The sequence below is a fragment of the Schistocerca serialis genome, chromosome 12 (genome assembly GCF_023864345.2).
Source record: "Schistocerca serialis cubense isolate TAMUIC-IGC-003099 chromosome 12, iqSchSeri2.2, whole genome shotgun sequence".
NCBI classification, from domain to species: Eukaryota; Metazoa; Arthropoda; class Insecta; order Orthoptera; family Acrididae; genus Schistocerca; species Schistocerca serialis.
The window spans coordinates 29538265-29552732 of NC_064649.1; the positions used below are offsets into that span (position 1 = coordinate 29538265).

The 14468-nt window shown below is 38.9% G+C and overlaps 1 protein-coding gene across 1 annotated transcript in view; it reads right to left on the reverse strand.

The window, feature by feature from the left end:
- Nucleotides 1-14468, reverse strand: part of LOC126428383 (DNA topoisomerase 2-binding protein 1-A-like) — a 67719-nt gene that overhangs the window by 17620 nt on the left and 35631 nt on the right. The gene's annotated exons all lie outside the window — the stretch shown is intronic.

The following is a 14468-nucleotide window of genomic DNA, read 5'->3' on the forward strand; positions in this document are numbered from 1 at the left end:
ATCAGTTGCCAGTCAAATGTGCTTCAGAACCGGCACATAGTGCTGTGCACTAGAGCAATACAAGCCACACCTGGAGAATCTTGGACTCTGCTTGAGCTTTGAATGTCCTACAACTAGGGACATTTGTTGGTACTAGCTCCATGATGGGACTAACCACTGTAATTAATTCTGGCAGTCCCAATTACAATGCAGTCTAATGGTCCATGTTTTATTTAGTTTAATAAACATTTAATCCATAACTAATTTCTTTGTTTCATCCTAATGATGGCATCATATTTTCCTTTCTTTAAGAGCTGATAACCTTTTAAAGTGTTATTTCATGTGTGAAAACTATTCAAAAAGTTCATTTGCAACCCACTTAGAAATCTTAGTGTCAAGTAACCAAATGAAATATTATTTCTCCCTGTTCTAGCTTCACAACATGATATTTTTTGAAGGAAAACATTTTCGCTTTTTACTCTTAGCTTTATTTTAAAGTGGTGAGATTGGTATTGGGTAATAGTAGTTGTATCAGAATGTGAAAGAAAATGCATCCAGAATAACATTTTTTTTTCCAGTAAATGTGTGTTAGACATGTTGCATGTTCAGTAAATAATTTATAAACTGCTACATCAAAATGATCTACTTACTGTTCTGCATTGAAAACAAATAACCTAAATTAAGAAAAAGTGTTGCATATGTGCCATACAAGAATTCTTATTACAAATTTGGTCAAATACAACAGGAGTTTGTCTATTTACATTAAGGGCAGGGTTTGAAGATATTTCATCCACTGTTCGACAAAACTGTAGATTTTTCAGCAGAGTGATAGCTTTCCATTGGGAACAGTATGCCATTTCCTACATATCACTTGCAGCATGAGTTACATAATAGTTCAAGTAACACTAGATAGTGTACCAAATTTGGTTGCCTACAGGAAATTTTGGGCCCATTTGACCATGAGGATCATTTGCTAACCACATTCTGTGCAACTTATTTCTTATTATTTAGAGAGCAACACCCACTGAAAATGCCACAAGTTGAGACCAACAACAAGAAAATAAAACTGTTCATTTCTTGCCTGCTATCACGTATATGTGCTTCCTGCTATCTTGGGACTACAATTTATTATTGTTGTAGTTTCCACTTTCTCTCTACTGAACAATTATTTCTCTGTTTCTGTGTTACTTACCGAAGCCAGATAGGTTATTTCTATGAGCACAATACTTGATCCAGTTACAACATTAATTTTATTATGACTTTCCTGAATTAATAGATAAAATATTTTCAGTTGTGAATATGAATAACAATCCGCTGCATAAGAGAATGACAACAATGAGTTTGTGCTGGACTAGGACTCGAATGCAGATTTCCCACTTTATGCAAGCATTCGCCTTAACCACTTTAGCTATCCATGTACGATTCATGGCCTGAGCCAAACATCTATATGTCGTTATTCTTGCATCAATACCTGTACTCATACACACATATGTAATTCCTGTAGGGGGGGAGGGGGGGGGGGCGAGTTTTAATTGAAAGTCGATGCCTGGTATTGTGGTACCGGCGATAAATGAGAGGTCTGTTCAGGAAATTCTGGAATATTCATAATTTCTTGCCAATGTTGTGTTGAAAGTGCCAGACGTTTCATTGTAGTATGTCTGTTAAGTTATTATTTAGTGCTGTGTTGAGTACAACATTGTGTCACAAAGTTGTGAATTTCGAGATGGCAGAGTTAGAGGAGCAACATGTCTGCTTTAAATTTTGAGTGAAACTCAAGAAAACCTTTATAGAGGTACACCAAATGATGAAGGAAGCCTACAGTGATGAGTGTACTTGGTGTTATGAATGGTTCACATAGTTTAAAAGTAGCCGGAGGGAAGTTAAAGATGATACTTGTTCATGACAGCCTTTGACGTTTACTGATGATGCTCATGTCAAGAACAATAATGCACCCACACTTTCATCCTCGATGGTGCATGACCATTGCACAAAAAGTGAAATCACTATGCTGCCTCATTCTCTGTATTCTCCAGACCTGCCCCCTGCAGACTTTTTTTATTTCCAAAGTTGAAAACCCCATTGAAAGGACAAAGATTTGCAACGATAGACGAGACAAAAGAAAATTCGTGGATGGCGCTTCATGCATTCCAGCAAGAGGCATACCTAGACTGCTTCCAAAAGTGGAAACAGCATTGGGTGCACAGTATCAATTGTGTAAGAGAGTATTTCAAAGGAGACCATGTACAATTTGTAAAAGGTAAGCACAGAACAATTTTGTGGATTTTTTGAGTAGACTTCATATGTATTCCTATTATGTTGGGGATACAATTTATTTTTGTTGTAACTTCTACTTTCTCTCTAGTGCACAACTATTTCTCTGTTTCTGTTTTACTAACTGAAGCCAGATGGGTTAGTTCTATAAGCACAACACCTGATCCAGTTACAAAGGATCAGTTACAATATTAATTTTATTATGACCTTCTTGAATTAATATTTGAAATGTATTTGCAGTTCCGAATATGGATGATCATCATCTGTATAATGGAATGATGACAATGAAAATTTGTGCCAGACTTGCATTTGAACCCAGATTTCCCACTTTACATGAGCAGTTGCCTTAACCACTTTGGCTTTCCCTGCACAACTCAAGGCCACACCCAAACTTCCATATCTTGTTGTTTCTGTGTCACAGCCTACACTCCTACACACATTATGTAATTCCCGTGTGGGAGGGAAGCAGGGGAATGCTTAATTGAAATTTTCTGGCTGGTATCAGCAAATAAATATGATATTGCACTGCCTTTGTTGTTCAGAAGAACAGTATGCAATGTTCCTCCAGACAAGCATGCAAGCATGTATTTATCTGCTGATACCAGGCAGTGACTTTCAATTAAAATATTCTGCTGTAAGGGAATTACATAATGTGCAAGTGTAAAGCCAGAAATCTGGGTGCAAGACCCGGTCTGGCACAGATTTTCATTGTCATCATTCCCTTGTACAGCCAATGGTTCTTTGTATTCGCAACTATGAATACATTTCATTTATATCACATTGGCTGTAATCACCACAGTGCCTGTTCCTTCCGACATGCATGCCCATCTGAAAGAACATTGCACTGTTCTTCTTAACAACACAGGCACTGCAATACTGCATTCCTGAATTTAGTGGTGTACAGCAGAGCTCTGCAAGCAGGTTTTCTATCCGAGTGGCCTACACACACTAGTGGTATGTGACAGAGAGCGCAAATGCACTTTGTGAACATTGGTGAAAATTGCCGAAGATTATCAATGCTAACGACAGCCGCATGAGTGCATCTACAATGTCTGTTCAAAACGTTCCAGAAATTTCTCCACAAAATTTTTCTATGCTTACCCTATTACTTATTATGCATTGTCTCCTTTGAAATACTCTCCTCCATAATTTACATACCACTTCCAATGCCATTTCCATTTCCGGAAGCAGTCTTGGTATGCCTCTTGCTGGACTGCGCAAAATGCCATCTGTGAATTTTCTTTTATCTTGTCTATTGTTGCAAATCTTTGTCCTTTAAACAGCATTTTCAACTTTGGAAATAAGAAAAAGTCTACAGGGGCGTGTATGGAGAGTACGGAGGATGAGACAGCAAAGTGATTTCGTTTTTTGCGCAATAGTCTTGCACCAAGAGGGATGAATGTGCACGTGAATTGTCGTGATCCAAGAGCCATGAAGTGTCTGGCAACATTTCAGGCTGTTTCCTTCTCAAATTTTCTCGATCAACGGTTTGTGCCTGTGGCAGGAATTCATAATGAACTAATCCGTCAAAGTCAAAGAAAACTACCAGCATTGCTTTGACATGACCTGACCTGTCACACTTTTTTTGGTCTTGGAGAACCTTTCCTGACCCATTGTGAAGAATGAACCTTGGTCTCAACATCATAACAATAGACCCACGTCTCATCACCAATTATGATTCTCCTAAGGAACATCTCATTCTCATTTTTTTCACAGATTGCGAGGCGAAGGTCTTTCTGGTCTTGACTCATGAGCCACGGGATGAACTTGGTGGCAGGAGGATGCATTACAAGATGCTGTGTCAGGATTTCTTGACATGATCCAACCGAAATGTAACATTTTTCTGCAGTCTCTTGGCCAGTCAGTCTTTGATTTGCACACACTGTTTTACTGGCGTTCCTGACATGAGTGTTACTGGTAGATGTCGAAAGGCATCCTGAATGAGGGTCATCTTTAACTTCCATCTGGCCATTTTTAAACCACGTGAATCATTCCTAATGAGTACGGCATAAACACTTATCACTGTAGGCATCATTTGGTGTGTCTCTGTAAAGGTTTTCTCGAGTTTCACGCAAAATTTAATGAAGATGTGTTGCTCCTCTAACTCTGCCATCTCAAAATTTGCAATAGAGCACTGAACAATAACTAACACACATACAACAATGAAATTTCCGGCAGTTACACATTACACACAGGTGTGTGAAGGAATGCCACCCGCATTTCACTCCAACACACGAGTGGCACGAAGTTGTGAATGTTCCAAAATTTTTTGATCAGACCTCATACAGGCGCCACATGGCTGGTAAGGCCCAGTGAGCCCTTGTTCACAACCACGTAGATTTCATGTGCCTGCATTCAGGTGCACACAGGCTATGAATCTGCAGTGTGCGCATGTGCGAATTGCTTCATTTACCACCAGAGTGCTGCAACTTAAGAATTTCTTTTGACTACATTTTCATCTTCGCAGAGTCTTCTGCATGTTAGATGAGGGACTCCAGAGTCAGTTGAACTGAACCAAGTCAGTAAGTAGTGTAACTGCTAAGGCTGTCTGCAGATAAAGTGCATTTGTGTGACATTTGTAATGCTGTAAGGCAAGTAAAGCTGTGTTCAACCCAAAGCTTGGTTTGAACACTGTTGTGCCTTACTAGCCATGAAGGTGTGCCCTTGACCTTCTCCCACTTCTTAATCGACTCATACAGCATCCAAAGGGAGCCTTTAGTACAGCATTTACTCATAATATGGTCCCACTCATCATTTTCCTCTTTGTTAGATATGAAAGAAGTGATAAACAATTGTAAGACTGATGGGGACCAAACACACAACGTTTAGCTTTGTAGTTTGGAACATCAACCACATTTTTTTTTTTTTTTTTTTTTTTTTTTTTTTTTTTTTTTTTTTTTTTTTTTTTTTTTTTTTTTTTTTTGTCACTCTATTTATCTGTTTCGTCATTATTTTTTGTCATCATCTCTACATGTGGATTAACCCACTGAGCCACCAAGGCACTTTTATGTACAATCTACAGGGGCTGTTCAATAAAAAATGCAACATATTTTCTTCTCAGTCAATGTCAAATGAAAAAATCCAAAATCTGTTGTGGAACTTTGTGGCATATTCCCACTTCAACCCCTACAGTTTCATGAAGCTCCAGTAGGTGTTGGTGTTATACGTAGCCTTCAATATGGCAGTTGTAATGCAAGTGCGTTCCAAGCAGACAGCTGTCACAGAGTTTCTTTTGTCACGAAAACCAGGGAATTGCAGATATTCACATGCACTTGCAGAATGTCTACCAAGACCTGGCAGTGAGCAAAAGCACAGTGAGTCATTGGTCGAGGTGTCTGTCATCACCGTAACAAGATCGCGCATAACTGTCCAATCTCCTGCTTGCTGGCCGGCCACACGCAACTGTAACCCTGCAATGTTGGAACGTATGGACAGTCTCATTTAGGGTGATCGAGAGATCACAATGAAACACCTCACTGCACAACTGGTTCTCTGTGTTGGTAATGCTGACACACTTGTCCACCAGTTGGGGCACTCAAAGGTGTGTGCCCACTGGGCTCATCACTTAATAGATCCTAAAGGGCAATGAAGGACCATCTATATGGAAATGCTTGTGTGTCATGAGTCCAGTTGTGACAATTTTTTGTCAAACATACTCACAGGTGATGAAACATGGGTTATCACTTTGAACTGGAAACAAAACAGCAATCTGTGGAGTTGTGCCATAGCACCTCTCCTCTGACAAGCAGTTCAAAGTTGCACTCTCAACCGGTAAAGTCACGGCGATGATCTTCTGGGACTCTGAAGGCATTATTCTTTTTGGTGTCCTCCCTCATGGTGCAATGATCAATTCTGAAGTGTATTGTGCTTCTCTTGGAAAACTGGAGAAATGACTTCAGTGTGCTAATTGCCACAAACATGCAAATGAACTTCTCCTTCTCCATGACAATGCAAGGCCTCATGCAACTCTATGCACGTGAGAGGAGCTCATGAAATTTCATTGGACTGTTATTCCTGGTCCACCCCACAGCCTGGATCTCACACCTTCTAACTTCCATCTGTTTGGCCCAATGTAGCACTCTGTGGGAAGCAGTACGTGGATGATGGGGAGGTTGTTGATGCTGCATAATTTTGGCTCCGACGTTGACCAGTAGAGTGGCACCACGCAGGAATACAGTAAGATGGTGCAAGACCATGACACTGAATGGAGATTATGTTGAAAACTAAGTTTTTGTAGCCAAAAGAGTGAGGACTAATGAGGTGTATTGGAATATTGAATAACACAAACATGCTATCAGAAAAAATGTGTTGCATCACTTATTGAATGCCTCTTGTATCAATAACTTATTAATCAAACAAAAAACTGCATGGAGCCTAGAGAACAAAAACTAGTCATAGAATTCAGTACAAGAAGTAAACACAGAAAATACTGTGGCATTCCATGTTATTAATATCCCACAGAAAGCAGGTGTTGACAGATGTGAAAATTACTGAACTATCAGTTTAATAAGTCACAGCTGCAAAATAGTAACGCGAATTCTTTACAGACAAATGGAAAAACTGGTAGAAGCCAACCTCGGGGAAGATCAGTTTCGATTCCGTAGAAATGTTGGAACACGTGAGGCAATACTGACCCTACGACTTATCTTAGAAGAAAGATTAAGGAAAGGCAAACCTACATTTCTAGCATTTGTAGACTTAGAGAAAGCTTTTGACAATGTTGAATGGAATACTCTCTTTCAAATTCTAAAGATGGTAGGGGTAAAATACAGGGAGCGAAAGGCCATTTACAATTTGTGCAGAAACCAGATGGCAGTTATAAGAGTCGAAGGACATGGAAGGGAAGCAGTGGTTGGGAAGGGAGTGAGACAGGGTTGTAGTCTCTCCCCGATGTTATTCAATCTGTATATTGAGCAAGCAGTGAAGGAAACAAAAGAAAAATTCAGAGTAGGTATTAAAATCCATGGAGAAGAAATAAAAACTTTGAGGTTCGCCGATGACTTTTTAATTCCGTCAGAGACAGCAAAGGACTTGGAAGAGCAGTTGAACGGAATGGACAGTGTCTTGAAAGAAGGATATAAGATGGAACATCAACAAAAGCAAAACGAGGATAATGAAATGTAGTCGAATTAAGTCGGGTGATGCTGATGGAATTACATTAGGAAATGAGACACTTAAAGTGGTAAAGGAGTTTTGTTATTTGAGGAGCAAAATAAGTGATGATGGTCAAAATAGAGAGGATATAAAATGTAGACTGGCAATGGCAATGAAAGCGTTTCTGAAGAAGAGAAATTTGTTAACATCGAGTATAGATTTAAGTGTCAGGAAGTCGTTTCTGAAAGTATTTGTATGGAGTGTAGCCATGTATGGCAGTGAAACATGGACAATAAATAGTTTGGACAAGAAGAGAATAGAAGCTTTCGAAATGTGGTGCTACAGAAGAATGCTGAAGATTAGATGGGTAGATCATGTAACTAATGAGGAGGTACTGAATAGAATTGGAGAGAAGAGAAATTTGTGGCACAACTTGACTAGAAGAAGGGATAGGTTGGTAGGGCATATTCTGAGGCATCAATGGATCACCAATTTGGTATTGGAGGGCAGCGTGGAGGATAAAAATCGTAAAGGGAGACCAAGAGATGAATACACTAAGCAGATTCAGAAGGATGTAGGTTGCAGTAGGTACTGGGAGATGAAGAAGCTTGCACAGGATAGAGTAGCATGGAGAGCTGCATCAAACCAGTCTCAGGGCTGAAGACCACAACAACAACAATTATTTAAATTACAAATAACTTATTCCTGAATGATCTACTATCCAGATAGGAATTTATTTGAATAATGCCCATCTATGCTCACCACTACACCTTATGCATCCTTTGTCTTTCTGTTAACTGCAGTGAATATTATCAACTGTAAAAGTCCTGTTAGTCCATCCCCTCAATTTACCCAAGTAAGCTTATAGTGTAGCTGGATTGAAGTTCTTTTTTGTAAATTACAAATGAAGTTCACAATTATAATCTGTTTTCACACACCTCAACATAAATCTTTTAATTTGTTCTGTCCAAAATATGTCTCAATGTCAATGTGATTTCAGCAGCAAAATGAATGCAAGCATTATTTCATCAGGTGTTCTTTTACACAAATTCACAGTTCCATGGCCAAAAAAGTGACCTTCAATAATGCTCAGTGTTCAATTATCACTGTAATTTTCACTATATGTTACCAAACCCAGTCATTGTGGTACATTTGATGAGTCTCACACAGAGAGTACATGCTTTCTCTGCAGAAATGTTGAATGAAATGTCTTATGCTCAGGCTATTAAAGTCCTTCATTGGAAGGTAACAACCAGTTTTGCATTCTTAAAAAGCATCAACAGGTGGTATATTATCTTTTAAATCATTGTAGTATACAAAAAAATAATTGAAGCCAACTCCCATCATTCATTGTCAAGCAATAAAAATATATAACACACAATAAAGTGGACATCCAAGTTAAAATGACTGGGCACTAAAAGCTATCGTATCTGTAGGCTGTTCAGGAAGGTGACACAGCATCATTTTCAGGCCCAATCATTGTAACTTGGACCACCACTTTACAGTGAGTTACTTATTTTGATGATGAACCATGAGACTTGGCTATAATTGTTTCTCCTGTATACTATAACAATTTAAAAGATAATATCGCCTGATGATGCATTTTAAGAACAGAAAACAGGTCATAACCTTTCAATAAAGGACTTTAGCAGCCTGAGCAGAAGACTCTTTATTCAACATGCGAAAGTTCGGCTCTGGTTGTTCTCATTTTAAAGTTACATGTTCTTCATAGAATATGGAAAACTGACAGCTGAAGAAAAATTATATTCCTAAATGAGGGTGTATATGCAGACAAGGTAAAAAAGTCCCAGATTTCCAGGTTAAAAATACACTTTCTGCTGGGTGAATCCTTTGAATGGCTATGTTTTTATACACGGGCGTAGAATTTCCCGGCACTTTAGAAAATGAAACTCAGGGAAGAAAACTCCTTTTGAGAAGATCTTTGATGTGCAGCAACATGTACACTGCATATTTTTGTATTACGAAAGTGTAAATTCAAATTCCACCAAACACCGCATGTTACTTTCTGAACCATTGAAATTGAGATAGCGAAGCACTTTTGTAAGCCAGTCACAGCTCATGTCACGTGATCTCGCCAGCTGATGACAGCGGATATTCAGACTGTACGACACATGATGTAGTCAGCCAATAGCAACATCACTGTCAAGTAGCGCGAACACACAAACAGGAAAAGTTAATGTTTTAAATTAATACACATAGTGTTGCTACAAGAAAAGCAAAGCTTTCACATATTGATCTTTAGGTTAATAATCTGCAAGAGAAGCTAAGCTTTCACATATAATGTTGATCTTTTTTGTGTGTGTTACACTTTATAATATATCACACAAATGTGCCCGTAAAATTTTTAGCCGAGTCCAGTGACTTGTCCTCGAAGTTTTCCACAAATAAATTAGCTACCACAGAGAAGAGAAGGCTTTCTGTAGCACTACATCAATTTGCTCATATTAACGACATAAATGTATGATCTTCTGGGCTCAAAATTCTTCTAAATGGCTCATCATCAAAGACTTGATTTTTAAATGAGAGTCAAATGCTCTGCAAGTTAAGAAATTCATCGTACGTTCTCACACATAGTTCAACTTGTGTAAAAGTAAATTTACTTAGAAAGTAACGCTTTTCAAACCACCATTCACAATATTTTCCTGTGACCTGTTAGAAATAGGTTCATTTCAGTATTTGGCAGAGAGCGTCAGATAACAGGTGCCACCACACTTGCGCAGCTGTGACAACACTGGAAGCCCATATGTGCGTATGTGTAAAACATTAAAAGATCTTACATTATGTCATAAAATAAGAAAGACATCAGAAGATACTCCAAGAGCATTGGAATTTCATGAACCATACTAAAAAAATGCGCATTTAAAGTGTATACTTAATGTGCACATTCATATGTCCAGATTCCCAATGAAGAAGGCCTCAACCTGATATTAAGATATTCAGTGTGGTTTTCGGGATGTAAATTTTCTTAGAGTACCAGCACCGTACTAACTCACGTTTGGTTATTTATTGTGGTATGATGCCATATGTGCTAAAGATGAAAACATGCACTTGAAATGCAGCAAGCAGTTGAAACTAGCCAATAGTGTGGAATTAAACACTCCATTTCAAATAGATTGACAGCCTCAGTGGAAAAGATTAATAAAATCCACATTTCTTTAGCAAACCAACAAAAATAACTTCATTGTTCTGCAAGTGTTTAATGCTTGACTATGAGAAAGGTGGAAATAAAATAAAATCTGAAACTAATAACATATTTTAGCCTTCTGTAATCATGTGAATGAATTTTAATTCACTTGATAGCTCCCAGCCACAGAAATCCATTTTGTTTTTGGTTAACGTGAGAGCAGTAAACGAAGAGGAAACAGCAAAATGTAAACACGGGTCACATGGTGACTATACACCTCCCCACTTTAACTCAGACAGCTCTGTGCATCAGCCCCGGATCTATGATATTTCTGAATGGGGCAATACTAGATAGTGGCCCCACCCCCCTCCCTCGAGCGTTTGAGATAGGACATCAAAAATTTTAAAAAATTGAATTTTCAAAAATATGTTCATTTTGTAGCACACATCTTTCTGAAGAGCCCAATACATAAAACATATGTGTTTGAGGAAATGTAACACATGTTATATGGTCTTAAAGTGTGCTAAAGTGCAGTGCCACACCTCTTCACACAGCATTCTTCTATTGCACATCACTATATTTTGCTCTGTGGAATTGAAATCTGTATATTTTGTAATGGATGCCGTCAAAATATATTCAGGACAGTGGAAATTAAAATGTCCTGTGGTGCCTCTCCTGCTCCCAGTCGGCCGATTTGACATCCTGCCCCCTCTTAAAAAAACCTCGCAATCAATACTAGATGGAATTATTTGTAATTGGGAGAACAAGAACTCTTCAGAAAATTTGCACTATTTATTGCCTATTAGTTAATAACTTGCTGTTTTGTGTGACATAAAATTATATATAGGATACATAAAACCACTAAAGACAAGAGACACACAAGACAGTACACATTTCTTCAATCCTTAGCTCCTAGCATTTTTCTCTCTCTAATCTTGCTACAGCTTTACATGGTGTGCTTTCCTTTCTGCAAACGAATCTATTACCTCATTACAGTTCGTCAAATGTTTTGCTACATGAAAAACCAAAACGTCATTGTCTAATACTGCAAAAGCTATTAATACAAATAGTACCCAAGACTGGTGTGGTTTCTCGATCTGGTTATGTCTATATTTGTCAGACAAAAAAAAAAAAAAAAAAAGGCCTTTCTAATATTGCAGTAGTTGTAACACGCACCAAATAAAGAAAACTGTTTTGGCACAAATGGTCATTTTTACAACACGACAGAAAATAATTCATGAAGACCAACATAAAGTGCCTATTAGGTCTACTACAAGCAAAAAGCTTTATGTAAGGAAATCATTTCACATTTCATTCATACGCTCCAGTTTCTCAAGCATGACATTGAAAAGTGGTAGTATGAAATTTGTATGTAAATTTGGAATTGCCATATTCTTCGATAATTTCTGTGGTGTGCCAGTTTCTTCTCCTTTGTCATTCTAACAAACAATCCTGTCATCACTAATTCTGGAACTATTCCTGCCATTGTCAAAACTTATTCACCGGTTAGCTTCACAAACCCTGCCAGAATCACCGGTTTAGTTACCTCGCGATTATTCTCCAGTTAGGTGTTGTTACATGTTCGTACAATGCATTTTCCATGCTAGAACTTAAGAAGCTGCTGGCCACAGACTGTACAACTGTACAACTAGTGTAGCGATCTGGCCAAAAATTGTCGGTCAAAATTTCATTCTCTTGGATACACCGAGAAGATAATATGTAAATTTTCTTACTTGTTATTCCTGTTAGTTGTTTATTTCCACTCTGGTAGTCTGAATCTATAGATTTTGCTAGTAATTATAACAATGTTGATCATTCACAACCCCAATCAACCACATAATCATACAGCGATTGGCATTCACTCGTTTAGCTTTACTCCGCTTAGATCGTATAGCCCCACCCCTTTTGCCTGCAGGAAAGTTTATTTATATATGTGACGAGGACTCCCCTGACAGAGACATCACTACACTATACGTGCATCCAAAAATCAACTTATGATTTATTCAGAAATCAACTTGGAATGTGTTCAAAAACCAGCAGGGATGCGTTTCAAAACCATATGAGTAATCGATTGACCAACGTGCACTGGATGCTAAGTGCTTTGTGAAACAAGGTCTCTTCCCCTTAAGAATATGAATCTGCCCCCCCCCCCCCCAAAAAAAAAATTGTCACCTGGGCCCAATACCTTGGATTACCCCCTTCCCCTCCTAAATCCAGTCCTGCTACACATGCATGAATCTGGCAGCTTGGGTGCAACAGTAAAATTTTTCCTGGTTGCATCTAGCTGCTTGCTGTAACTGCTTACACAGCGAACAACCACATTTCTGTAGCCAGAAGTGGGGCTGGGGGTGGGGTGGGGGATGGGGGAAGGTACTGCTAATACACGACTCAATAGCGCATGCACATGAGCCCGCTCATAACTCCTAAAACAAATCTAATGCAAACAGTTGTGACATCGGAGGCAATTTGTTGTTATGAAGCACTGCACAGTCTTTCTAAAGCCTTTGACACATTTTGCTGTTGGCAGACACTTATATGAGCACTGTGTTTTGTTGTTGTATATGGTGCAGTTTCATGGTTTTTTTTTCTCTTGTTTGTGTTTTACTGCTGCAGTATTATTCTGTGGTAGCAGGATGCATTAATGTCCTTTGTTAGAATATTGGTTCTTACCAGTCAAAATTACAAAAATTTAACTGAAAACTAAAACAATGAAAAATTCCTGGAATTCTAACAAATTCCCTGGTTTTTCCCGATTTTCTCCCAGATGAACAAATTGCCTGGTTTTTCCTGGATCTCCTGGTTGTCCCAGGTCATATACACCCTACGAATGAATTCACAAATGCTTGTCAGGTTCACTAGTGGCATTACGTTGTGACAAATGTGTATATGAGGGAGTATACACAGAAAAGGAAGGGACTGTTTTTTAAAAGCTATATCTCTTACTACTGTTTACAAAACAAACTTATCTCCTTCAAAATACTCTTCATTACAAGTAATACATTTGTCCCATCAGTGTATCTAGTGCTCCAAACATTTTTTTGTAGTCATCTCTAGAAATAGCTGACAGCTCCTCTCTCATTTTTTCTTGGCTTATTCAATGCCACCAAATCTGTGCCCTTTCATATGCCTTTGTATGTATGTAAATAAGAAAAAGTCTCATGGAACCAGGCCTAAGGTGCATGGGTCAGTGGAACCATGCCATTTTTAGCCGAAAACTGTCTTAACAGAGATGGCTGTGTGCAGATGCATTGTCATGGCAGAAGAACCAGTCTCCTGAGTAGCACAAATTGGATCTTTTTTGATGAACACTGTTTCACAATCTTCTTAAAACTTCCAAATAAGCGGTTTGTATGATGATTTGACTTTTTTCACAAGCTCCACCCACAGCAATGTTATTCTGTCTTCCCCCTCCCCTTCGTAGCACCCATGTTCCTCTAGCTGCATGGGCTGTTCTCCAGCACACAGGGAGTGAGTGCCACATGATACCGAGTCAGGGAACTGCCAGCTGTGTGCACATGCATAGTGTGTGATACAGATCAGGGGTGGGCAAATAGCAGCCCACGGGCCACATGTGGCCCACTAAGGGTTTTTGTGTGGCCCACTGAGAGTCAGAAAAATCTGCCTTGAACTGAGATTTCCTTCCCATGCATGGCTGATCTTCACTAGGACAGCCACATCAGTACACATGTGCAGTGTAGATACTATTTGTGCAAATCATGTTTACGCTCGGGGCAGTGGCTGATGGGGTTGAGGGTAAAAACATTTCCCATTTATGCTCGCCCCCATCAGCCACCGAGCCGAGTGTCAACACGATGTGCATGCACAGTATGATGCACAGCACTTTTCCAGTTAATCTGGTTTATTTCCATGTTGTCTGTGCAACAGTAAATATATAAATGCCCAACTTTACTGAAACCACAAACTTCCGAAAAAACCTAAAATCAGTGATGAATGTAGTGTGTTCAGTGAAGAATTGACC